Source organism: Nannobrachium achirus (assembly GCF_963921795.1).
Source record: "Nannobrachium achirus genome assembly, chromosome: 2".
Taxonomy (NCBI): domain Eukaryota; kingdom Metazoa; phylum Chordata; class Actinopteri; order Myctophiformes; family Myctophidae; genus Nannobrachium; species Nannobrachium achirus.
The window spans coordinates 75,889,455-75,917,201 of NC_137811.1; the positions used below are offsets into that span (position 1 = coordinate 75,889,455).

The following is a 27,747-nucleotide window of genomic DNA, read 5'->3' on the forward strand; positions in this document are numbered from 1 at the left end:
ACCCCCCACCCTGCCCAACTGTCAGTGCTGCAGGAACACTGGTCCCTTAGCAACATGCTGACATGCCTTGGCGAGCGCTAAAGAAGCAGGAGACAATATGTAATGATGTTGTCAAGAGGACATCAGTCAGCGTGGAGATGGAAACGTCTCAGTCAGTTCCACACAGAGAGATGTCTCCCTCTGTGCCATCAGTGAAACCAAGGTCTGTCCCCACAAGGTCTGTCCCCACAAGGTCTGTCCCCACAAGGTCTGTCCCCACCAGGAAGGTGCTGACCATAGCTGATGGTAGCGAGGGGTTTGTTTTGTGTGTTGGTCTGGACAGTTTTCTCCTGGAAGAAATAGAGATGAGAGATAATGATTGATTGATTGATTGATTGAAGACTTTATTACAAGTTTGCATAGGAAAAGGTACAGTTTCATGACGGTACAGTTCACTGGTACAAGGTCTACTAAAAGGAGATCCATGAAAAGACTAAGCTTATTTCCACAGGAAACCATTAAAGTATCTCATATAAAACTGACGAGATGTGTTCTCATAAAATGCTCCACACTGCAGTAGTGAATGCATTTTATTTTATGAAAGAGAATCTTCCATGTGATCCTGTACACAACTCTCACACCGTTCCCATTCATTGTGTGACTTGTAATGCAATAACCATCAGAGTTATGTTGGGCGGGGAGCAAATGAATGAATGAGTTAAGACCTCATGTTCTGCCAAGGCCCTGCAGCTCCTTTAGCAATTAACCTTCAAAGTTAATCCCAATGAAGTTAGCAGACCTCATATCTCTTGCTCCACACAGGTTTAATAGTGCTGCTCTGGATGGACCACATGCGTTTTTCAATGAGGCCATGAATAAATGTGTCTGTTTCTGGAGGAGCAACACCCTGAGTGCTGCTTTATGACCTCCAGTTGGGCAGAAGAAAAATGACAGTCAGCAGCATGGTGTTCACATGATGTGTGTCCATCTGGTGGCGCTGTTGAGGACTAGTAAATAATACATGTGTTACACATTCAGATAATGTTTTCACTGTGTAGAGTACATAGGAGAGAACTGGGCAATTGGGCACATGCATTCACTAAAATATTGCACATGTACACACAAATGTTAGCACTGGGTTTATTGAACAATTATTCAAAAATATTAGTGTCTACAAAAGATAGTTTTGCCATTATCATTGGCATTCAACACTGGAGTGAAATTGCAATTTTAAGAAACTGGCAGGACATCATAAATAGCCAGTCCATTATACAGAGACAGTCTGGCGTAATTAGATTCATAATTATGAGAGGAATGGATCTGTAATGATCATTGTGAACATAAGTTAGCTAGAGGGACTCATGCTGAGCAAGTATGCAGTACAGCAGTAGGGACTCCATCTACCCTTTAAGGAAGCAAATGAGATGATGAAAGCAGCCTAATGGAGAGGACAGACATATAAATGTCCTTTAATGTCCCTACTGAAGCCTAATGGTCCTCCTGGTCGCTGCAGGGAGCTTTCATCTCCTCAATGAAAGAGCCTAAACTACTGGGATGATGATTAAGACCACAGACTGCTTTCACTGTACCTGTGTAATGATGCTGTAAAGATCTGGAGGAAACGCACTCATTACAAACTCTATGCATTTTAAGATTATCATAGAACAACCAGACATGCATATTTCACCTTTTGAATACACTGTACTGTAGTCTTGTTTCTTTGTATTACAAACTGTTCACCTGCCTTCGTCAGGGATTTGCTTAAAATATACTGTTTTCATATAAAAGGGGGTATTTAACCATTTTAGGCATTAAAAAGGTGCCGTCAACAAAACATTATTTCTTCTAAGTTGTAACTTCTGCTAAGCTCTGGTCTCCATTGTGAGCGTGTTGGAGTCAGAAGAGGTGAAGAGATGGTGTTCCTCCAGTAGGTCTGACCTGAACCAAACTACATCCATGTCTGAAGCTCCTCATGCTGACATGTTGGCTTTGTTAATGCTTGAGGTTGAACCCTGCATGATGTACACTGTTGATCACAGAGATCACTGCAAGGCCAGGAGGCCAGCATTGTATGTCTTATTCTTGTGTTTTTGTACTGTATGTTTGTGCTCACTTATGAGTCCAGGACCCCCTCTAAAATGAGATGCTGCATCTCAAGGGGCGATCATCTCAATACATTCTGACCAACACATGTTGTTGGTTTTACTGTCTGCTGCTATGCCAGCGCTCACTGGAGAGGTCGTCTCAAGTAATACGGAGAAAACTGTTGAATTATTAATGGACTTTTAACTTTAGATTCCCATAAGCTTTGTTCCTTTATGCACATAGTTTATGAGATAAAACATAAACAGAGTATTTGTTTTCGCCTCTGGAGCCAGACCTTGTTCTTGCATTGCTATAATTTTTCAAGAGCGATAGCACTGTATCACTTTAACTATTGAATGTCAAAGGTGTTCTGTTACTTCAACCATTCATTCATATGAGGAGGAAATGGTTCTAGGACTGGCTGTGTGGATTGTCAGTCAAAGCTTATATCACAGTACAGGGCCATTATTCTTCTGGCCAGCAGCCATTTAGCACATAAAGCACACCATTCTCTGGGCCAGACACCTTTCATTTGCCAGTAAAAATGTCCTTGTTCTGCAGATTTCTCTGAATTGCTCTTGGATGTTCAAAGTTGTATCTTCAGCAGGGGGATTTTCAGGTTTTATGTAAAGCTTGATGTAATGGGGGAGCAGTCCTTTGAATGGCCTGGATGTTACAGGGATTAGTATGGACAGAAGAGACGTTAGCTTTTGTGATTTGGAGCCCACTGTTCCACCACACCTCAGTAAAATTGGAAAGCATTTTGTACTTTTTTGACAAGGGTTTGTGCTGTGGATTACTGGGTTACATTTGTGAGTATGCAAATTAAATATTTGTCTCCCATTCACTTCCATTGTGTGAGAGCGAAGGGTCGGAGGAATTGAACTTGTGGATTCTGGTCTCTGCAGGCGTCAGAATCCAGTTTCCTGCATTTGTGCATGTTTGACTGTGTAGTGGTTTGGTTTCCTACCGGTTTACCTTTTCTCAGACAGAATGTAACCCTGGAGGAGCAAGGGGAAGAGCCTCAAGAGACTCTATCATAGTCCAAGGTGAAGAGCTATCACCTCACCGCAGTGTCGTTTTCTAGGCTTTGTTGTGCATTTTATGTGACAGCTAGAAAACTACACAGCGGTGAGGTGATAGCTCTTCACCTTGGACTAGGCTTTAGTCTCCCAGTAAAATGACCAGTGAGGATTGTATCTTCAGTGAGTTCATCCTCTGTGCTGCTGCTGCTTCCTGGGGTGAGACAGAGGCTTCTCCTCCTCTCACAGTTTCATTAGGTTTGAAGCAGCAGCCTTCCTTCCTCCTCAGTCTGTCCCTCCCAAAGCCTGCCCCCTGCTGGTAGGCCCAAGTCCAACACACTGCTTCAAACTCTACTGGATGCTCTCTGATGCTTATATAGTTTTGTTTTCTTCATTAAATTGTATAAGTTACCTCTTTCTCTCTCTCTGTCTTGCTCTCTCTGTATATGCACTGTATATGTATATAGTATGCAGACAGACAGACAGAATGAATGAAACAAAAAACATCCACTGGGAATAATATCCCACTCTCAGGTGTGGATGGGATATTCCCTCAGGCAACACAGATAAAGGGACGTGTCTCCAAACTGCAGAGATGAAAAAGAATGTGTAGATTTGTTCCAGATGGCATTGTCCTCCCAGGGAGCTTCTGAGTTGGTCTTCAAAGTGCTGTGACTGAAGCGTGGAGAATCACTTTAAATGAAGCTTTTTGTTCCTGCTGTCTCCACTCAGACTAACAGGACTTGAACATGGTGTTGTCCTCACCTCCCCTCATCACTGATGCACCCAGCCAGCTCTCCTCTCCAGCTCCTCCCCTCACCTCCCCTTCACTGATTATCGTCTCCACCAGCCGAAGACATGGGGGAGAGTATGTTTTCGCCCCTGTCCATCCGGTCGCTGCGCACACACACACTCCCTGGATGCCAATTCAGAACCTCTGCCCCACATTTTTCAAATGACCGTGTTCTCTACTCTTAGAGATTTTGTCCACAAATCCTACAAATCTCCCTAGAGGCTAAGGATAAAGATTTGCCCTGCATTTTTCACATTTGCTTTTATAGCGCCACCAGGAGGACAACTTATGTAAAGCACATTCTTTGCTATTACTCCATCAGATGTTCTCCAACAATCATGCAAATCAGTACACAGTATCTCTATAGTCATGTGATCAAGTCCTATCCATCTGATTCATATTCCATCCTAATATTGGCTTCCAAAGTTTGCAGGATTGCTCCGTTTTTGAACAAAATATGAATATTCTCTTATCATTTTGGAAATAAATGGTTGTAAGCTGTTATAAGGGCCTGGAAACACAACCAAGCTCAGTCAACTAGAAGTGACATTTACCAGAACCATCTGACACTTAATCACTTCCTTTCTGGCCTCCGTTAAGGAGGGACTTTGTAACTGCAGGCTTGTTGGACGTGTGGTCTTTTCTCTGGCGAGTCACTGTGTGTGTAAACACATACTAATGTGTGTGATTGTGAGATGTCTGTTCTCATCACTCTGTCTGTCCATCTCTGTCTGTGTCTGTCTGCACCTATCAGAGGAAGGCTAACATGCAGTCTGCTCACACACACACACACACACACACACACACACACACACACACACACACACACACACTCAGTCTGCTGGCCACCGTGAGATTGATGCTAAACATCAGGAGGCTGGTCAGGGAAACATCAGGATAGCAGGCGCGTGTATCAAAACAACATCACGCCCTTCTTGTTCCAACAATGGAACAAGGGCGGAGCGCTTGTTTTCGGTGGAGATGACGGAGGCGTGCCGGCGTTGTATTATAAACACACTCTGATCTAGCTACTAGTAAGACACCTGAGGGTGGAATGCGACCTCAGGATGACGTGCGACCTCGCCCTAAAGGGTGAGGTCGCACCAATTCTTGACCATCTTGGCCAACCAAAGCGTTTCTCTGACGATTCTAGTTGTTGTCATTCTGGGGGGAGTTTGTTCATGTTTTTGTGAGGGTATCAACCCTAGGAGGCACGGGGAGAACATGCAAACTCCACACAGAAAGGCCCTATCGCCAACCCCACCTAGGGTGTGAGCGATAGGGCCTAAACATGGAGATGTGGAGAACACTATATATGGAGATAGTCCAGTCCATCATGTCATATGGGACTACCGTCATAGACAGTAGCCATTGTTAGGCCGGAGTCAATGGCTGTCTGTCTGACTGTCTGTACAGGAAGTGATGTCACATGACATGACATGACATACTTTTTATGCCCATATATGAGTCATTCTGTACCACATCTCCATGTTTAGGCCAAACAGGTTCGCTCCATTTCTCCATGTATAGGTCCTTTCAATCATGCACCAATAGCACATATGACCCGCACCCCATCTTACACTTAGCCAAAACACTCCTTTTTATTTAATAATGCAACGTTTCGGTCAACGACCTTCTTCAGGCATATCCATGTATAGGTCCAAATGCCCAACGTCGAGCTTGACAAGGAGGATACCGCACATTGTACCTCATTCACCCTTTCTTCTCTCTCCTTTTGGTATCTTTATCCTCCTCCTCCTTTTTTCTTTTTTATTCTTCTCTTTTTTTCACAACCGCCGCCATATTTACTTTAGAAAATATATATTAAATTCTAAGAACGTTTCGAGTACCAGTTTGATACAAGAGCGAATAAGCGCTAAACTTCTGGAATCCTGTGCGTCGACTTAAAGTCGGATCCAGGCCTAATAACTTTATCTAGCCGCCCCCGTTGCCACCTCCTTTTCTTTTCTGAGACACATTGTACCTCATCCACCCTTTCTTCTCTCTCCTTTTGGTATCTTTATCCTCCTCCTCCTTTTTTTGTCTTTCCTAGTCTTGTGTATCCTTCTCTTTTGGCTACTGTCTATGACGGTAGTCCCATATGACATGATGGACTGGACTATCTCCATATATAGTGTTATCCACAATTCGTGTAGCCGCCCCGTACAGGAAGTGATGTCACAACTCGCTGACATCACACTGACATCACAGAGGTTACGGAATGAAGGACACTCAAGCGACACGGTTCTTTAGAGTATATGCGACCTTCGGTCGCAATAACAACAATCATGACATAGTCTATTTATTATAATCACTAATTCACAATGAAGTGTCTTTAATTATGATTAAAGTAAAAATACTCAAATAACAAGGACAAATTGTTCTGCCCACAACCTTATCAAACCAAAATGCTTTTTAATGTGTTATGATTATTTCTTGTGTTATATGTTATGAAACATCGCATGTAGGCCTATTATATTACCTATAACCTATATACGAGTGAGCTCTCTGCACCTCCGCGTGGTCCAGGCGAACACAACAGAGCTCTCCCTACCCCCGGTTCAGCCAATCACAAGCTTCCACTGCTGGAAATGTGATGTTGTTTTGATACACGCATAGCAGGCATTTAGACATCTGAACCAGGAAGCACCGCCTCCTGGTTGTGATGTCACCATGTGATCATAGGGGGCTCATGACATTATTATGATATACATATTGATATATTATCACATGGTCACCTGGGTGTATTGATAAGGCTATTGATGAGGTGATCAACTCTGTGTGTTGGTTTGATGTCAGAAGGTACAGTAGTGAATGTACTCTATAGTCATCAGTGTAAAGGAACTTGTCGCAGGTCAAACACACATCAACAGTTTATTCCAGTAGCTGCTGAACACTTGACAACTGTTCCCTCTGGGTCCATTCATACATCTGTTGCTTGTTGTTTAGTGTTTGACAGCTTTCACTGGCAGCTGTTTGGAGCTTGATGCTGTGTCTCAGCTAGTTTGTACTGTGAAGGTAAAATGTAATTCTGTTTGATTCTATAGGGAAGAACAGGATTGGATTTCTTCAATTTAGTTCAACTTAAACTGCTGATATACAATAACAAAATATAATTCTGAGGATGTTTTATCCACAATGTGTTACGGTGCAGAGCAGACAAGATCATCTTACCTGCTCAGATAGACAGCTACTGTAGAGAGTGAACCTTGTGCAGAAAATGTTTGAGTTATACTTAAAACTTGATCCTTGATCTGGTATTGAAGACCATCCTGGAAGGTGATGATTTGATTTTGAGGTGCCAATGCTAGATTCACAACAATCATGAAAGTATAATCACAGAGAGGTTCAAAATATATGCTGTAGGAGCAGAATGAATATTTGATGAATTGAAATGCGAATATCTTTCACATTACTGTCCAAGTCAATCATGCAGGCATGATGGACACAAAACTCCCCAAAGAAAAAGAGACACAAATAAAACATAGGAGAACAGGAGTATGAAGAGATAAAACAAGAGTGAACATAGATTGTGAGAGCTGAGGGATTGTGATAACTTGAAGACAGATTATTGTTGTTGGGGTATTTGTCACTGTATATTTGCACATGTACGGTACATTCTAACTAGGAGCAGTGGGGAAGTTGCCATTCATTCATCACCCAGGGAGCAGTTAGGGGTTAATTGTCTTGCTCAGGGACACTTCGACACATAGACTGCATACCGTGGCAGAGAACAGACAACCTTGTGATTATCAGACCATATGTTTTATATGATTGGGTTTTATTGCTGTCTAGTGTTTCTATGAGGTCTTTGTATTGCTTTTACTGGAGCTTGTGAACCACAGTGAGCTGCAGTACATCTCATGTATGAACATACATAAGCATTTATTGTCATCAATTTAATAGAACATAATGGACCAATTAAAGTTAAATTAGTAATAATTAGCAGTGAACTCAGTTGTTGATGATGCACAGATGTGGAACATAATTAATTAGTTACTATAACCTACTCTAGTTGCTGGACTTCAATTCTTTGTGTTCTTATTTCAGTATGAAAAAAAGGATTTCCTTTTAGGATTACTGTTTTTAATGTAGTATCTCTATTTGGTATTTAAAATCTCATCTCATTTCAGTACTGGCATTTGTTTTACCAGATTTGGTGGTTGGCCAATGTCCATTTGACTGACTGACTGACTGACTGACTGACTGACTGACTGACTGACTGGGCTGCTTTTGTGCTCAAAGGTTTGGTACAGCTGGCCTCAGATCAGACTAGTGAAGAGTTTCTAGACTAGTTGATGATCACATGGTACAGCTGATCTCAGATCAGACTAGTGAAGAGTTTCTAGTTGATGAACACATGGTACAGCTGACTTCAGATCAGACTAGTGAAGAGTTTCTAGTTGATGAACACATGGTACATGAGACATGTCTATGTGAACATGTTGCACACACTGGTTCTGTCCATGACCAGCAGCCATTCTGCTTCCTGTCCAAGGTTACAGTGTCTACTGGATGTCCAGTACTGACATGTCTGTGTCTGTGGGTGACTTTGAACTCACACAAGTTCTGTCCACCACAAATAAAAGCCTAATACAGCAGCTAGTTGTAAAATATGCAGTGTTCTTTTTTTCCAAGGGCATCGTCATTGGATTGCATGTGGCTCCATTAATAATAAAAATAACAAGCTGTCTTGAGTTTTCTCCTAGGATTAAGCTAGAATTCTCACCAGATGTTCAGTTAATCTGTCTAAATGCATAATAGAATTCCAGCCCTCAAATCTGAAGCTAAGTAAGAAGTGTTTGGAGCTGTTGTAAAATACCTGATAAAATGCCATCTCAAGCACAACACTTCACGTACCGATAGATGATCAACTGATGCAGTTGCGAAAATAATTGCATTAATAACATATCCTCAGGTCCTAATATGAAGCTACAGTACATAAAGCCAACTGCTTGCTTTGCATATAAATGCCTTCATACAGGTTTCTCTACAGTCCCTCCAGGTGTCTTTCTGTCACTTACAGCTCATAAAGGAATACGTACGAGATGAGAGAGAAATCAAAAAGGAACAGGTGTTTAGGAGTGTGTTGGGAGACTTCCTCCTGCCAATTAAACAGATTTATTTTATGGTCCTTGAGATTCTCTTTAGCCGTCAGGATCTGTTTTCTTATCTGGAGGAAAGCAAAGTGTCTCCTTCTCAAATGGGAGATGGATGTCATGGCTGGACTAGACTAATGGATGCGGCATAGCGATTCAAGCCTTCTTCACAGAGGCGTCATCTGAAAATAGATCTAAATGAAAGAGCTGAGGGAGAAAATATGATAATTAAAACTTCTTCCTTATCAGCTGCATCAAATGAGATTTCTTCCATCCTCTACCCCAAACCCACAGCAGCCAGGAAGTGTAATAATTGAAGCGTTCCCCTTCTATTGGTAACATTCAAACAGGAGACAGGCTCAGTTTGTGTGAGTTTTCTCTCTCTCGCTCTCTGAGGTATGATTTTATTATTCTTATTCTCTCTACTCTTATCTGTACTTATCCTGTGTTGTGGTTTCATGCTGGCTGCTGTTGCTGCTATACAGTTAAGTATATGACACCTGGATTTCTCCACAAGGATCTCTCATCTTAATTCTCTCTCATGCTGTCCTTGTTTTTCCTTTACGTGTCCTTAGAATAGAGTTGAGAAAAGAGGTGATGCTGGAGAAACATTATTCTCCTTTATTCTAGTGACCTACTGTACCTCTACTGTACTTTAGTTCCAAGTTGCTTTCAAGATGGACCCACCATTTATTGGAGGAAAGAGTCTGTCAGTCTGTAAAGTTTATCCACAAGTTTCCCAGTGAGCTTAGTGGGGAAAAATGTGTGCTCCACTTCCTCCACACAGCTGATTCAACAACGCACCAAGTAATCAACTTGCAGTGATTCAGGTGTGACAGGCTCACAGCAGTCGAATCAAACGGCTGAGGAGCAGGAAGTGATGCCCACCTTTCACACAAGGGCTCATGGGACACAGAAAACCTGTGGATAGGAACACAAATATTCTTCCAGACCTGGAAGATATGCTGCACTAAATGACATTACACTCTCTTCACCTTTAGCAGTGTGGCTTTAGGTTGAATTTAACCTCCATTTTCTTAAAAGTATGACAATAAAAATCATGATACATTATGTCATGTAATAGTAGAATTGGGTGCCCTGAATGGATTGTGGTCCCTGCCTTTACCTATTTCAAGTTGTTCTTGGCCCTCTAGCCAGCCTACCCCTCATGCTCCGTTTTATATATTTCATCAACCCGTGTCCTCTCTCCACAAGCCCTCTGCTCCACTTTACCACTATCTCCATCTCTGTCCTTTTCCAGTCCCATTCCTGGCCCCTCCACCTCCCTGTGTGACTGGGACCCCTTAGTAGCCACCAGGGGTGAGTTATTAGTGCCCGAGGAGGCAGAGAAATGATTTCATTGCGTATTCAGGTGCAGGGATGGATGGCTTTGGGAGACAGTGGAGGGAGTGCTGGGGTGGAGAGCCTCTGTTGAGAATAAATATACCTGTCTCCTGCTGATGCATGGGGCTGGCGCTCACCGCAATGCAAATCAAGCAGCTTCTCCCAGGAGAAAGTGTCTTCCAGCATTACTCACCCGTTCCCACCTGGAGCCAGCCTACAGACGTACCAGATTTAGACCAGGCTGTCTGTGTGGAGCAATGCACTCAACAGTGTCTTCCATACAGAAGCAGTGAGTTTGATAATGTGAGACGCAGCAGAGCCTCGCCTCGTTGGATTTCCCAGGTGATTCCCGGGTGCCGCTGTTCATTACCCCGCCTGACTGATACATCATTACTGACTGAGGACTGAGGACGCACATCAGGGTGGGAAGGTGGGGGAAAAGATGAGACGAGGGCTGTAAAAGGATTCACATGTCGTCACAGCTCAAATCTAAGCATTCTCTCTGTGTGCGTACATGCGCTTGCAGTTGTGTATTGTGTGACTGTGTGTGTGTGTGTGTGTGTGTGTGTGTGTGTGTGTGTGTGTGTGTGTGTGTGTGTGTGTGTGTGTGTGTGTGTGTGTGTGACTTCACACCTTCCTGAGATTTCAGCTGAAATATTAGATGTTTTATGGCAGTATTTATTTAAGAGAAACTCTCCTGCATTGGTGTGTGTCTTCATATTTCAGAATCAACTTTATTTAACGTCACATCACACGATTACAAGTGTGAAAGAGTGGGTGAAATTATTCATTCATTTACAGAAAGAGTTGAAAATATGAGAATGGAGACTAGAAGAGAAAGGTACACAAAACAAAATATCAGGAGTGCACATTTACCAATATAAATTGCAATACATACACTAGGTGCTGAAGGGAGGCATGCAGAAATGCTTCTTGTGCAGGTCAATCAATAATATTTTTTACAATAGCAGTTTATTTTTCACGGGTGGCAGTGGCTCAGGGGTAGAGAAACTGTCATTAGAACACAGAGGGTTCCTGAACCCAGTTCAAACCCCGGGCTCCCCCAGAGTTGGTGTCGAAGAGTCCTTGAGCAAGACTCTGAACCCCTATAGTTGCTTCCGACCTGGGAAGCAGGTTTGTGCCTTACATGGTTTCCTCTGCCATTGGTGTATGAATGTGTGTGTGAATGGGTGAATGTAATGCACAATCTCTGATGGATAAAAGCGCTATATAAATGCACCATTTACCATTTATTTCACAAGATAAAAAGGGTGAGAGACCTGAGGTGTCAGCCTTGTCCAAATGCAGAGTCTAATGTATTAGTCTGATTCATCTCTAAGGTTGCTAAACTAGGAACTGGGTAGGCAGTACAATCTGGAGTGTTGATCTAACTCTGAGTTAAACTATCATTGTGTTTCATTGTGTTCACACATAAACTACTGAACATACACATACAGTCCATACATGATATTGTATAAAGTCATTCTCAAGTAGCCTTCAGCCATGTGAAATGGTTTTACATGGCAATATCTCAGCCATGAGTTTTGGACATGCCATCACATTATGCAGTATAATATTCAGAAAAATGTCTGCCTTCACTGTGCGTTGACACATTGATTCCAGGGGAAATAGTGCAGATTGGTGCAGCGAGTGCTCCTGTCTTTGTCCTGACAGATGAGCCATGTCTATCCATTCTGCTCTCTGGAGATGACGTTCCTGCTAAGCCCTGGCCTGGGCTCCCATGCAGCGCTCAGCTCTCATTTCCCTGCTCCTGGTGATGAGTCTTTGGAGGCCAGAGTCTTTGGGCTTCATTGACAGAAGCAGCAGGGAATAATAATATAGTGGCAGAGTGTTTGGATGTGTCAGCTCTCATATCTCTGGCACTTCTATTAGAAATAGATCCTTAACCCTTGACCCCTGGCATCACATCCACATAGAGTGATCAATCAAAGCTCCAGTTCCCTCCCTGCTGATTGGCTGGATATTGTTAGGATAGGGTTGACTATATTTATGCTTCCATTTACAAATGTGTATAGAAACTACATTGACAAAATCAAAAGGAATCCTAGCATGGTAAATGTATTTAATTATACATTTTCCTATACTAAGCTACCAGTCTATTCTTTACTTTTTTAAACATAATTCATGTCACCAAAATAATTCCCCCATAAAACGGGGTGCTGGTCTGTAAAGATTTTACCCTAACCTAACCCTGCTGTATACACATGTATACACATGACAATGATGACTAGAAGATGTCACCTCTATGTTTTCTCCAGCAGTAGCAGTAAAATGAATGCAGCTTGTGAATCATAAGCACAGTGACTCGGCCATGCTTGCAGCCGTATGTCTGCTGGAAGTCACATTTCCACCATATTGTTTAATGGCAGATTAGCCAGAAGAATGAGCTGTAATAAAGCCACAGCGCATGGTGGGGGTCACCTTCAGGATGGGCTCATGGTCATTTGGGTCGTTATCACGTCGTGTCCCTCCACAGCGTTGGCATGAGCTCCTCGTCACGTGAGCCAGGGATTTTTCAAGCTGCCCACTGTTAGTGTGTCATTTTCACACCACTGTGCTAATGTGAGATACTAGAAGGTCGGCCGGCTACGCCGGCCTCCCCTCTAGGTCGTCGCGTTGCGTCTATAGGAGTAAATATTCGTCAAAAACAAATCCCTGAGGTACAGGGTGGCCACGATGTGATGGTTTTTTTGAGAAAAAAAATTTTGGGAAAAAAAAATTTTAGAGAAAAAATTTTTTTGAGAAAAAAAAATTTGAGAAAAAATAAATTTTTGAGAAAAAAAAAATTTTGAGAAAAAAAATGTTTGAGAAAAAAAAATGTTGAGAAAAAAAATGTTTGAGAAAAAAAAATTGGAAAAAAAAAAAAAATAATAATAAATAAAACGTATTGGTGATGCGATGACGTGGTGTATACGGATGTTACTGCGATTGAGGTGAAAGAGAAAAGTGGAAAGTTGTGAGCTAACTATTAGCTATTTTTGTGTGTGTGTGTGTGTGTGTGTGTGTGTGTGTGTGTGTGTTCTGGCTACGCCCCCCTCGGTTGAAATTGGATCCGCCGGTCCCATAGCTGGGAATACGAGCCAATGGACGGCGGTCACCATGGCAACGGGGGGCCAATGATAGAGTTATGGGCGGTTTTATACACTCTACCGACATCTGCTCTACCGACATCTGCTCTAGCTATGAGTTGAAGTGGAGGCGAAATGGGCGTGGAAGTGGGATGCGGCTCTAAGAAAAATGTAATAGTAGATGGCAGCAGATGCAGGCAGCAGAGACAACAAGCATTATTCAGCACCTCTGGGCCCTAAAGCTAGCTAGCTATTAAACATCATTTGAAAGAATTATCTTTTTGGCACAAAGAATATGGCAGCTTCTGATGTATTACAATAATCACTACATTCCCTATGGGTCTCAGCCCTCTGTGAGCAGTATTGCTATTTGTATGTGGGCCTTCATGCATGAGCTTTGTGTGGTCTTGTTTGTACATGTTCTATTGTGTGGGATACTTAGATTTCACCAGAACTTGAGTCAGAGGTAATTACAGGCCACAGTGTGATTGGTTGCCAGTTAAAGTGGTGAGCGTGCTGTGCGTGCACAGTGCTTTTGGTGGCAGCGTGGTTGTTAAGTGGCTGGCTGTTATTAATGGCTGTCTGGGTGAAAGGTGGAGTGAGAAAATGGATGTGGGTTTGTTGTCTGGCATCTGTCCCACCTTGAGTAGAAGGGAAGGGGATCAGAGGTGAGATCATGTTGGAATGCACAATAACACACTACAACCATACACTCACAATAACACACTACAACCATACACTCACAATAACACACTACAACCATACACTCACAATAACACACTACAACCATACACTCACAATAACACACTACAACCACACACTCACAATAACACACTGCAACCATACACTCACAATAACACACTACAACCATACACTCACAATAACACACTGCAACCATACACTCACAATAACACACTACAACCATACACTCACAATAACACACTACAACCATACACTCACAATAACACACTACAACCATACACTCACAATAACACACTACAACCACACACTCACAATAACACACTGCAACCATACACTCACAATAACACACTACAACCATACACTCACAATAACACACTGCAACCATACACTCACAATAACACACTACAACCATACACTCACAATAACACACTACAACCATACACTCACAATAACACACTACAACCATACACTCACAATAACACACTGCAACCACACACTCACAATAACACACTACAACCATACACTCACAATAACACACTACAACCATACACTCACAATAACACACTACAACCATACACTCACAATAACACACTACAACCATACACTCACAATAACACACTACAACCACACACTCACAATAACACACTACAACCATACACTCACAATAACACACTGCAACCATACACTCACAATAACACACTGCAACCATACACTCACAATAAATAACACACTACAACCACACTCTACAATAACACACTACAACCACACACTCACAATAACACACTACAACCACACACTCACAATAACACACTGCAACCACACACTCACAATAACACACTGCAACCATACACTCACAATAAATAACACACTACAACCATACAGTCACAGGCAGAGAAATATCCACAATAACACACTACAACCATACACTCACAATAACACACTACAACCATACACTCACAGGCAGAGAAATGTCCACAATAAAACAGCCAAGGCTGTTGTGGAGAGTGAATGTTTCTGAAGAAGGACTGTGGTTCTTCTCTCTGCTGTGTGTTGAGGACTGTAGTCAGGAGTGTAGAAATACTGAGGTCTGGAAGACCATTTTCAGAGGATGTTCCATGAGAAAATCAATTATAAGATGCTGGAAAACTTGTTTTGCTGGCAAAGCTAATGATAACTGGTCATTTTCATCTTATTCAAACAATCATGATGAAAGTGTCAAGTTATCTAGTTAGTAAACGCCTGAGCAGCTGAACCTGTGCTCTTTTCATCCTCCGTCAGTGGACAGCTGTGCTGGAGGCATTATGTTTTAGGTTAGCTAAAACCCGCAAGTACATGACCTCTGTGTCCTCAGTGGTAGATATTGCAACAACTGTGTTATGAGCAAGAAAGGAGGAGGCCCGCACACCGGCTTAGGGTCGTTTCATACCGTTATAAGGAGCCTAACTAATTTCGGTTCGGGAGGACGCCCCGACCCGAAATTATTTAGGTTCGGGGGGAGTTCATCCATACTTTCTTAACGGCTAGTGCCCAAGTCGCTTGTAAATATTGGAGGTCCGTGGCATGACGACGTTTGTGGCCGATGAATGAGCTTTGCAGGGCTGATATACATATCTGACTTGCCCTCGCGCTGCACACTGAATGACTGGAGGTCCAGTGAGTAGCACCAGCGGGGTCTCTTCTCTCTCTCTCACTCACACTCACAAACGCTCGGCTCGAGCTCTGTCAAAAACATTTAATCTACAAGCTCACATTATAGACGTGCCGCCTCCCTTGCTGCATGCATGTCATCACGCAGTCACAACTCGTCGTGGAAAAGGAAAACATATCAACACGGAACACTAGCAATTAGCAAAGTTGTGTTTAAGCTCTTCTTTTCTCTTTAAAACGGTCGGCGACGCGTTAGCAGCGATACACGCAGCAAAGGCGCGTGTGTGTGTGTGTGTGTGTGTGTGTGTGTGTGTGTGTGTGTGTGTGTGTGTGTGTGTGTGTGTGTGTGTGTGTGTGTGTCGCGCGCGCCTCCCAGTCCACTCTTCGTCTCCAGTATCCGCTCTCTGATGCCCAATACACGGCCACACAAGCATTTGGAAGTCGGCGTGTCTCCCACACAAACGACGGCTGTTTCCTTGGATTCACAGCCGAGAATATGAACGTGAAGCCGGGATCAATGAATGAGAAGACACCGCTGAGTACCGAAATTAAGTCAGGAGGTCACAACATTTCGTCAGCACCGTAGAGCCGAATTTAGTCGGTTGACGCCCCCCCCGAACCGGGGGATGCGAACCATATTTGGGTTCGCCTAGTGCCGAACCGAAATTAGTTAGGCTCCTTATAACGGTATGGATCGACCCTTAAGCTCCCCGTATAGGAATTTCTTTATTAGCAAAGTTTCGGCCCCAATGGGTCTTCGTCAGGCATGGTAACAAACAGGAAATACACAAGTTAAATACAAGTACAAGGGGGTGAGTCACAGTGTCCCCAGCTGTTCACAATGTTCCCCCGCCCACCACAAATTACCAAGACATCAGGCTGCAGTGAAAAATGTCAGGCATATACAGGGTAAAATAAATATAAAATAGATATAAAATAGATATCCAATTAGATTACATGACCTCAAACTCCTGCAGCTGGTAGTAATTGTCTAGTGGTCCAGGACCACCACTTATGAATGGTCTCCGTCTAATAAAGGTGATTTCAGCTCAGACCAATAAAAGGTGTCCGGTGCTCTGACCACTATTGTTTCTCTGTGTCCTCTCAGCGGCTGGCTGTACCTTCGATGAGGATTCAGACCCCAATCTGTGTGACTTCACCCAGGGGGAGGAGGACCACTTTGACTGGCAGCTGTTCCGGACGCACAACACACCTCATGCCAACGCTGAGCTCCTGCCTGGTGAGTATTGTGACATTTATTTTGACAGTGTATCTTCTAGACTAGATCCATAGCAGTGGGTGAGTATTGTGACATTTATTTTGACAGTGTATCTTCTAGACTAGATCCATAGCAGTGGGTGAGTATTGTGACATTTATTTTGACAGTGTATCTTCTAGACTAGATCCATAGCAGTGGGTGCCACCATGTGTGTTTAGTGGACACTCAGAAGCTGTGTGAGTTTAAGACATCCACCAGTGTGCCTCAGTGTGACAGATGAATGCATTCATGTTCTGTGGCGAGGCTGACACGTCCAGCAGAGAGATTGTGACGGCGCTCAAATCAACCTTGAGACGACCGGCGTCCATTTTTAATTGATCAGCATTAATCAAGCAGGCAGCAACCTGGTGGTGTCTGCTTCCTGCTGACCCCCGAGCATCACTTTGATGTTAACCAGGCTCTCACCCTGGATAATGGAAACACACCATTTCCTGACAGCGGGAGATGGCATGCATAGTTTATGAGGAGCTCCTCTGCTTCTCTCTGTATTAGCAAACACCCTACCAGGAGGAAAGTGACAAAAGCTCCTTGACAGAGATATGTGTGGTTGTGGAGGGCTTGTGGTGGCCTCAGCCCTGCAGACATGCCAACTGTCCAGGAGAGTGATTAAGATGCATAAGCAGCCAGTCAGTTAGCCAATGAACTGTGAAAGAGACCTTGGCACCACGATACTGGGATCATCAATAATCAATGAGTCATCGTATAACAGAGAACACAGAGAGAGAGAAGTCATTGTTGCACATTTATAAAATCATGTTAGTTTGGTATTGAAACAAAAGAGGTAGAGAGAAGTAGGACAGATAATGTGGTTACTGAACACTGATGTTGCAACGTAACGTGGCAGAACAAATAAGTGTGATGCCAAAAATAAAGTAAAGAAGACAAATGGAGGTGATGAGGAGGACAAACATGAAGATAAATAACAAGGTTCACACTAATCAAGAGCGGTTAATTAATAAACTATTTAACGAGGGACCATGGAGCTTCCCTGAGGAACACCTTGACTATGTCAAGGTGTGCCATGCTATTTTTAAAGGCACAGTGCTTGTGATTCTGATTGGTAAATGTAGGACAGTTCTATCATGCCCCTCCCCCAGGCTCTGTGCACATAGAATACCTGCTTTGATAAATGTGATGATAATCCTGAAACAGTTGGACTGCACCTCTCTCACCTCTGCATCATCAGCATTCCAGACACAATCTGCCCACAGCCACCAAGCATGTCAGTGCAGACGACAGGATAATTAATACTTTTCCCTTCAGGTTTAATTAGAGCTTACTGCCTCGTCAGACGACCTTTACAGCATTCTGGGACCTTCATCAGAATGGAATAACAGGTGGAAATAAGATGCTACAGTATATTCTGAACATGATGACTGAGGTCACAGTGAGCCAAGGTGTTGTGGAACGTCTTACCTGTCTGTCCTTCAGGCTCCAGGGAGTTTAGATCTTTGTTAGTCCCATGGGGAGAATTCTGTTTCATCTTCACCCAGCTGATGCTGCTCAGATGGCCATGATGAGCCCTCAGGGGGAAGCTGTTAGGGGTTAAATGTCTTGCTCAGGAATACTTCAACACGTAGACATGGACGGACTGGGATGTGAACCGATGACCTTCTGATTGCCAGGTGACCTGTCTAAGCTACAGCCGCTCCTTGAAGCATTGTGAATCTGTTAGTCTGTTTCCAGTAAGACTCTTAAGAAGTCTGGATATACTGTGTACGGATTTGCGTGATTTTAGGGCAAAGTTTGTAGGAGCAGTGTCCAAAAATGTGTTTTGCAAGAATCGACCTCATGGTGGCGCTAGAAGAGGGCCATGTGAAAAATGAGGGGTGGTTTGGTTTGGCAGCCAAGGAGTGTGTGTGCAAAGTTTGGCATGGATAGGGTCAACGGTGGCGGAGATAAGAGTAGGGCAAAAGTGTGACGTGACGAACAGACTGACGGACCGACGGACAGCTGGTGGAGGTTTTGATAGTAACTGCGACCTGACGGTCGCAATTAATCTGATGACAAGTCTCATAACATAATAATAGCTTATAGTATGTACATTATAGTAACTCCTGGTGATTGTACTCCGTGGCAGGTTTCACTGAGTTACTGTAGTTGGATCTCTTCATGCTACATACTGTACCGTATCTGCATCAGAATTCTGCATCTCTGCATGTTTTACTCCTAATCCTGCTGTGTTGAATCCGGCCTGCGCATCGCTCTGGGAGGGTCTCTATCCACCATCTAATCCTGCTGTGTTGAATCCGGCCTGCGCATCGCTCTGGGAGGGTCTCTATCCACCATCTAATCCTGCTGTGTTGAATCCGGCCTGCGCATCGCTCTGGGAGGGTCTCTATCCACCATCTAATCCTGCTGTGTTGAATCCGGCCTGCGCATCGCTCTGGGAGGGTCTCTATCCACCATCTAATCCTGCTGTGTTGAATCCGGCCTGCGCATCGCTCTGGGAGGGTCTCTATCCACCATCTAATCCTGCTGTGTTGAATCCGGCCTGCGCATCGCTCTGGGAGGGTCTCTATCCACCATCGCTCTGGGAGGGTCTCTATCCACCATCGCTCTGGGAGGGTCTCTATCCACCATCGCTCTGGGAGGGTCTCTATCCACCATCGCTCTGGGAGGGTCTCTATCCACCATCGCTCTGGGAGGGTCTCTATCCACCATCTTGGCAGCCAAGGTGCGAGGGGACAGCTGGTGTTCATGAGATCAGTCTATTTACAGTGGACCACTATTAACTTTCTGTTGCTGAGAAATTGGTGTCCAGGGAAGATTAGTAAACACAGCTGAGATAGCAGCAGAGCATGAAGCTCCCAGGAGAAATTAGACACTACATTTCTCATGCATGGGAAACGTGTAAAAAAGAGGCTAGATGGCTTTTTTTAATCAAACTCACTCCTACTTCTTTTCTTTTCCTTTTTTTGTTAAAGGTCTTATCATTTTTCTTCAGACTGCCTTCCCCTTGCTTTAGGGACAGACAGACAGACAGACAGACAGACAGACAGACAGACAGACAGACAGACATCTCTGACAGAGAGTGAGTTAAGAAAGTACATAAATCAGAAAAGGCTGCCAGATACTGTAACATTTCAGGACATTTTTGTCAGATGGTGGATAACATCTTTAATATATAATATGAAGGTTTTGTGGAACTTTAATAAAATGTTTGTACAGTATAATCGATTATATTTTCAGCATTCTGGATCATGTGAAGATCTTTTTCGAAGAACTCCACATATTAGTAGTAGCAGGTGTTATGGGCAGGACCTTGACAACACATTGAAAATGTATGGCCATGTTTAGTGCAAATTTCACCAACAGTTTTCCAAATATTGTGACTTGAGGAAGTAATAATGTTTTGTGCCAGTGATGGTGTTAGAACTTGGATGAAGCAACACTCCTGGTAGTTAGTAGTGTGTTCTAAGCCCTGCCTGGCCTCCACTCTGCAGCCTGAACCAGCTGGGTGTCTCACACACACACACACACACACACACACACACACACACACACACACACACACACACACACACACACACACACACACACACACACACACACAGATCAGTTTGAGGCCAGGTTTCCTGTAAGGATGGAAATTACATATAGATTTAATGTATTTCAGTTGTAAAGTAAAATAATCATAACTAGAAAAGAAAATTTCCAAGAAATTTTAAGTGTGCCTGCAGCTCGCTAAGTCTGTGCAACCTTGTGTAGCGGTTGGTATTAGCATTAGCGTTAAATTTTTTAACATTAGCATTTTTTGCATAAGCTTTAACATTATGGTTCTTCATATGACACCACCCACAGCCATTTCGACTAATTAGTGGCGTTTTGGCGCATTTTCGGCCGTTATCACGGGTCGCACTTTAACGACTGTTAATGTTTTGTGAGAAAAAAAACATTTTTGAGAAATAGTTTTTTGAGAAAAAAAGTTTTTTGAGAAAAAAACATTTTTTGAGAAAAAAAAATATTTTGAGAAAAAAAATTGAGAAAAATTTTTTTTGAGAAAAAACATTTTTTGAGAAAAAACATTTTTTGAGAAAAAAAAAATTTTTTGAGAAAAAAAATGTTTTGAGAAAAAAAAAATTGAGAAAAAAAAATTTGAGAAAAAAATGTTTGAGAAAAAAATAATTTTTGAGAAAAAAATAATTTTTTGAGAAAAAAAAGATTTTTTTGAGAAAAAAACATTTTTTGAGAAAAAAAAATATTTTGAGAAAAAAAATTGAGAAAAAATTTTTTTGAGAAAAAACATTTTTTGAGAAAAAACATTTTTTGAGAAAAAAAAATTTTTTTGAGAAAAAAAATGTTTTGAGAAAAAAAAAATTTAGAAAAAAAAATTTGAGAAAAAAATGTTTGAGAAAAAAATAATTTGAGAAAAAAATAATTTTTTGAGAAAAAAAAGATTTTGAGAAAAAAAAAATTGAGAAAAAAATTTGAGAAAAAAAAAATTTTGAGAAAAAAAAAAATTTGAGAAAAAAAAAATTTTGAGAAAAAAAAATTTAAGAAAAAGAATTTTTGAGAAAAAAAAATTTTTGAGAAAAAAAAATTTGACAATTTTTTGAGAAAAAAAAATTGAGAAAAAAAAATTTGAGAAAAAAAAAATTTGAGAAAAAAAAATTGAGAAAAAAAAAATGAGAAAAAAAAATTTAAGAAAAAAAAATTTTGAGAAAAAAAAATTTTTTGAGAAAAAAAAAATTTTGAGAAAAAAAGAATTGAGAAAAAAAATTGAGATTTTTTTTTTTTGAGAAAAACAAAATTGAGAAAAAAAAATTTGAGAAAAAAAAATTTTTTGAGAAAAAAAAAAAATTATGACACCAGCCGCGAGTCTGTACGACAAACGGTTCATGAGTTATAGAGGCACTTCCTGTTTGGCGAAGGACACTTCCTGTTACAGAGGGGGCGGGGCTTAATCAATTACAGCTCATCCCTATTGGCCGGAAAAAGACCAAAGTTGTGTGTGCATTTTAAAGTTTAAATCACGTTGCTAGGCAAAAGTATGGCAGAGTTATGTGGCGCCAAAGTTTCTGGGTTTTTTTCGGAGTCCCCCATTCTAAGTCAATGGGGTTTTTGGGCGTTGTTTATTACATCGCAATCGTATCGCGGATCGGAAAGAAAAGTAATAGCACACCATTCCCGGCCGAGCCGCACATTTTGATGTATATATTGCGGGGGTGGCGTAAATTGCGCGGCAGTTATTACGAGCAGAAATTTGCAAGAACATGACTTACTTACTTACTTACTTACTGACTTAAGTATGGCGGATTACAATAAGTGTTTGACTTACTTACTTACTTACTTACTGACTTAAGTATGGCGGATTACAATAAGTGTTTTGCCATTGCATGGCAGGCACACTTAATAATAATAATAATCATGAAGAATCTGCATCCATCTGCAATCTTCTTCTGACAAACGTTAATAGAGATCAACATGTCATTTTATGGAAAGCATTTGCATATCATCAAAAAGGTACAGGCTCTCACACAGACATGCAGCTATTCCTAGAGGGGTAATAAACACACTTTATGTCTTGTTGCCTGAGAGGAACTTTTGTCTCTCTTCTGGGGGACTCATTACCTCTAAATAAGAACATATTTAGTATTTGCAGTGGCCCTGTATAAAAGTCTCTTGTTCACTTCACCCATGCCCTTCAAATGTTTATATTTTTAGGGTAACAAACCTCAATCCTCAGCTTATCTTTTCTATGAGGTAAAGAAGTGAACATTAATGTGAGTTACAGCAGTGAGTGGTTTCCAGAGGACTGATTTGTTTAGTCTAGACACAGTGTGTTATGCAGCTGATTTGCATCAGCTGTGTGCGTGCGTGCGTGAGTGCATGCGTGCGTGCGTGCGTGGGTGCGTGCGTGAGTGCATGCGTGCGTGCGTGCCTGCCTGCCTGCCTGCCTGCCTGCCTGCCTGCCTGCAACACACAAGCTAGATATGGCAACACAGCCCCTCCTGGCTGCAGTATCTTTCTAATTAGTGTAATTTTGCAGGGACAACTAGGGCTCTTTTTATGAGGGAGGTTGTCAGTTTAACAGCATAATTGAAGCTCAGGCACATGGGTGCATCTCTCCATTCCGACAGAACTAACCCTATCTCTTAACCTAACCCTATCTCTTAACCTAACCCTAACCTTAACCTCTGTGGAAGTGTCGCCACTCCGACAATAAGAAGTTACTGTCGGAGTGGCGACATGTCGGAATGGAGAGCGCCTCCCCAGGCACATTACAGCCAAACAGGCAGGTTTATGTTTGTCTTTACATACATTAGCATTATGGAACAGGAGAGTTAGCAGCCTGATTTGATTAAGTTAAAACTTTTCTCCTCAAGCACAACTTCAGGGAAATTATGTTTGAGGTGATTATCTCCACCAGGCTGGAAGACCAGGTGGTGAAGATTATGTTTTTGCCTGTGTCTGTGTGTGTCTAAATAATCTTGGAAACATCAGGACAGATCGGTGTGCAGCTTTGCATATGCAAGCCTTCTTGCACATTCCCAATAGCTGCTAGAGATACCATGCAAGGAGTGATCATCATCCACACGCTCAAAAATGTTTGTGGGGCTGGAAGTAAATCCATTTAGAAAGAATATTCATAAAAAAGAGAGGCATATTCCTGCACATACTTTTCTCTGCTTTATTAATCAACGTATCGGTCATAGGGACAAACTGTAGGGACCTTCATCAGACCTGATTCAGTAAGTTGTAATTAATTCGTACAAATGTGCCACCATGCCTGTGGGACATCTCTCTGTATGTGCCCTGAAATCACAGATGGGAAGAAAAGGTGATTTTTATTATGATAATTCTTGTCCATGTAGGATGTTCTACAGCCCAGTCAACTGATATGATAATCAGTGTCAGAGTTTATTTTTACTGAAGGAAATTAAAGTTCAGAGTTGTGCTCGTTCACTGTAATTCTACATGGAAACTCGGGGCCGGTGAACATAATGATATTTGTTCTTACAGGTCATATTGTTGCATTTCTATCATTACCTACTGGCTGACTTGCTGCTCTCTAGTGAACACTTGGCTTTCATTGAAAGGTTGAGCACTTAGCTTGGGGGGGGGGGGGGGGGGGGTCTCCTTTGGGAGCGTGAAGCTACTACCATCTGTTTGTTAATGTGATGCCACGTGTCTCCTGGGCTCACACTTGAGAGGACGATCTGGGAAACGGTGGACGTGCCTTGAGGCCATCACAGAATAATTGTGCACTCGCTGCACAGTGTCCAAGCAGCCCAAATAACCACTTCTTCACACACAGGAGAAGTCCTTGAATTTCACTACCCAGATAAGTTGCTGTGCTGCACCAAAGCCTGCTTTATACTGCCAATGTTTTTACATGAAGCTTTAGAGGTGAGAGCAGTTACATGGTGGACCAAGATGTTTGTCCTGTCCTGGAAATCACATCCCATTCGTCAGAAACCTTCATTCATTCTGCTACGAGGCTTACAAATGTTTTCATCACATTTTCACTGGCGAGGAAATGGAGCAGCTCTTCATTAGACAGCAGGGGTGTGAGGAGAGGATCATTTACAATCCATTTGTTACAATAACAGTGATCCCCCCACGAGGATCAATAGAGGTTTATCTGTCTGTCTGTCTGTCTGTCTGTCTGTCTGTCTGTCTGTCTGTCTGTCTGTCTGTCTGTCTGTCTGTCTGACTCAGACTCAGAGCCTGCTATGGTGAAGTCAGAGAGATTCAGAGAGAGTGTGTGTGTGTGTGTGTGTGTGTGTGTGTGTGTGTGTGTGTGTGTGTGTGTGTGTGTGTGTGTGTGTGTGTGTGTGTTTGTTTCTCTATGTCCCTCCTGCAGTGCTCTCCTCATTTACTGGCTCATCTCAGGTACAATCTAATTCTCTGGTATTACCATAATAACTCATGTGGGCTCAACACACCGTCAGGGTAATTGATAAGTAGGCATGGCTTCTGGGTGGAGCTATTTGCATATAATTGTGTTAACTGATATCATAATGAATGGGAAAAGGCCTGATGCAAGCAGAACGGCTGGCCGGAGATGGATGGCTGTTTGAATTATACACAATAAGCAATATATTATCAGGTCTCAGCGGTCCACAATGCTCCGTGCTGTGCTGGTCGGTGTTTATTTTCCCCGGAGCGCTGTGGCTGGAGTGTGCCTGGCTATAAAGCACTCTGTACATCTGCCAGCTCTTTACTAGCGTCTAATGCCTTGGCTGTTCTCCCGTCCATCGCTCCTCAGAGGCTCCTTATGACATTACCCACTCTGTGAGCTGATGAGCAAGGAAACAGCAAGACGTGGAAATGGCTTTTATGAGTGTGGATAAATAGAACATGCAGTGTGATACGTGAAGTGATGGGATTTATTTTTACACTGCATTTTCACAGGGATGATTTAAAAGATGACAAAATGGCTGCTCCATAATGTGTCAATATGCTTAGTATTCTGTGCATGTTCATGCTTTTAACCAGAGTGGTGATAATTAGCTTCTCAACCTCCACCAATCTTCATTATTCTCCTATTAATACATATGATAAGCTCATTGCCTTTTAAATTAGTTTCTTATGAATGACTTACAGTGAAGTTAACTGAAAACAAAGATAAAAAGGGACATAATTAGTCAGCGACTGGCCTCAGCTCAATAACTCCTCTGTGTTCCTAGTAGCGTTGTACGGGAGCTTGACAGAGAATCTGCTGGCACAGAAAGACTAGACTAGACTAGAATAGAAAGGTCACATCCTATTAGAAGTTTTCCTTTGGCAGAAATTACAGGTCAAGCTTTTGCACTCAGCATCATGAATTGCAATGACGAGTGGGTTTTTAGAATAGAGCTGAGATGGGTTGAGAGCCAGAGCTGGTGGAGCTGTTATTAACCCTGGGCAATTTGCCTGCTTTAACGGATGTATTCTTAAGGAGTGCATTTATATCAGCGCTGAAGCTTGAACAGCTTGAATGTAGCTTTTTAATACAGTGTGGAGAAACTAATGCACAAAGAGAGGAATGATAGAGGACTGGGTTGATGGGATAGCGTGAGGATAACTGGATCTCCCAGTCGTAGAAAAACAAACAGAAGAGAAAAGTTGTCCTCTGTGTGAGGATAATTGTAGTGTCATTCTGAGTGCAGTCTGGAAACAATAGCGAGTCATGTGTGACATTATGGTGGCTGTAGGATTATTACAGGATTTATTATTTTGCCACTCTAGTCTGACCATCACTGTTTTTAATTATGTCCACTTGTAATACCTCAGAAAACTACTCATGCATTTATTGGACATGAAGCAAAACGGAAACTCACCTTTTTTTATAAATGGTAATTTTTTTATGTAGCACCTTTAAATCTACTTTACAGAGGCTGTACATTACATTCACCCATTCACACACACATTCATACACTGATGGCGGAGGAAACCATGCATCGGGATCAATTTGGGGTTCAGAGTCTTGCTCAAGGACTCTTCAACACTAACTCTGGGGGAGCCCGGGATCGAACTGGGAACCTTCCGATTGCCAAGTGGCCACTGCTGCCTCTTATAATTAAGGCTATCCAGCCCTGTGTTGTGGAAAAATCACACCCGTGTGAACTGAGCGGTGGTTTACCCACCTAGTCTCAACAGCACCCTCTTACCCACCAACCCCTCCCCCCTTCCCCCCTGTGTGTGTGTGTGTGTGTGTGTGTGTGTGTGTGTGTGTGTGCGCGTGTGTGTGTGTGCCTGGCCTGGCCTGGCCTGAAAACAGCGCCCCTCCCTTAACATGTGTGGTCAAAAAAGGTACTACACCACAGGCTTCAGGCTACATACAGACCCACCCACCCACATACAAACATACCTACACACACGGCCACGCTATGGAGACGGTGTGACCACCGCTCAAAAATATGCTTCTCTATAATCTATGTGCATGTGTTTGTGTGTGAGAGAAAGAGAGAGAGGGAGAGAGAGAGATCTGTATAAAGTTACATTGCACAGATTTGCAACATTTGTGAGTTCATAAATGTGTTTCAACTTACTGCTTGTGATTTGACAAGTTGAATGTGTTTCAACTTACTGCTTGTGATTTGACAAGTTGAATGTGTTTCAACTTACTGCTTGTGATTTGACAAGTTGAATGTGTTTCAACTTACTGCTTGTGATTTGACAAGTTGAATGTGTTTCAACTTACTGCTTGTGATTTGACAAGTTGAATGTGTTTCAACTTACTGCTTGTGATTTGACAAGTTGAATGTGTTTCAACTTACTGCTTGTGATTTGACAAGTTGAATGTGTTTCAACTTACTGCTTGTGATTTGACAAGTTGAATGTGTTTCAACTTACTGCTTGTGATTTGACAAGTTGAATGTGTTTCAACTTACTGCTTGTGATTTGACAAGTTGAATGTGTTTCAACTTACTGCTTGTGATTTGACAAGTTGAATGTGTTTCAACTTACTGCTTGTGATTTGACAAGTTGAATGTGTTTCAACTTACTGCTTGTGATTTGACAAGTTGAATGTGTTTCAACTTACTGCTTGTGATTTGACAAGTTGAATGTGTTTCAACTTACTGCTTGTGATTTGACAAGTTGAATGTGTTTCAACTTACTGCTTGTGATTTGACAAGTTGAATGTGTTTCAACTTACTGCTTGTGATTTGACAAGTTGAATGTGTTTCAACTTACTGCTTGTGATTTGACAAGTTGAATGTGTTTCAACTTACTGCTTGTGATTTGACAAGTTGAATGTGTTTCAACTTACTGCTTG

The 27,747-nt window shown here is 42.3% G+C and overlaps 1 pseudogene across 1 annotated transcript in view; it reads left to right on the forward strand.

Moving 5' to 3' along the window:
• LOC308300586 (receptor-type tyrosine-protein phosphatase U-like) overlaps positions 1-27,747 on the forward strand; it is a 175,827-nt pseudogene that overhangs the window by 42,996 nt on the left and 105,084 nt on the right. The window contains exon 2 of the transcript in view: positions 16,869-17,000. The product of the transcript in view is annotated as a receptor-type tyrosine-protein phosphatase U-like (transcript). The remainder of the gene's footprint in view (positions 1-16,868; positions 17,001-27,747) is intronic.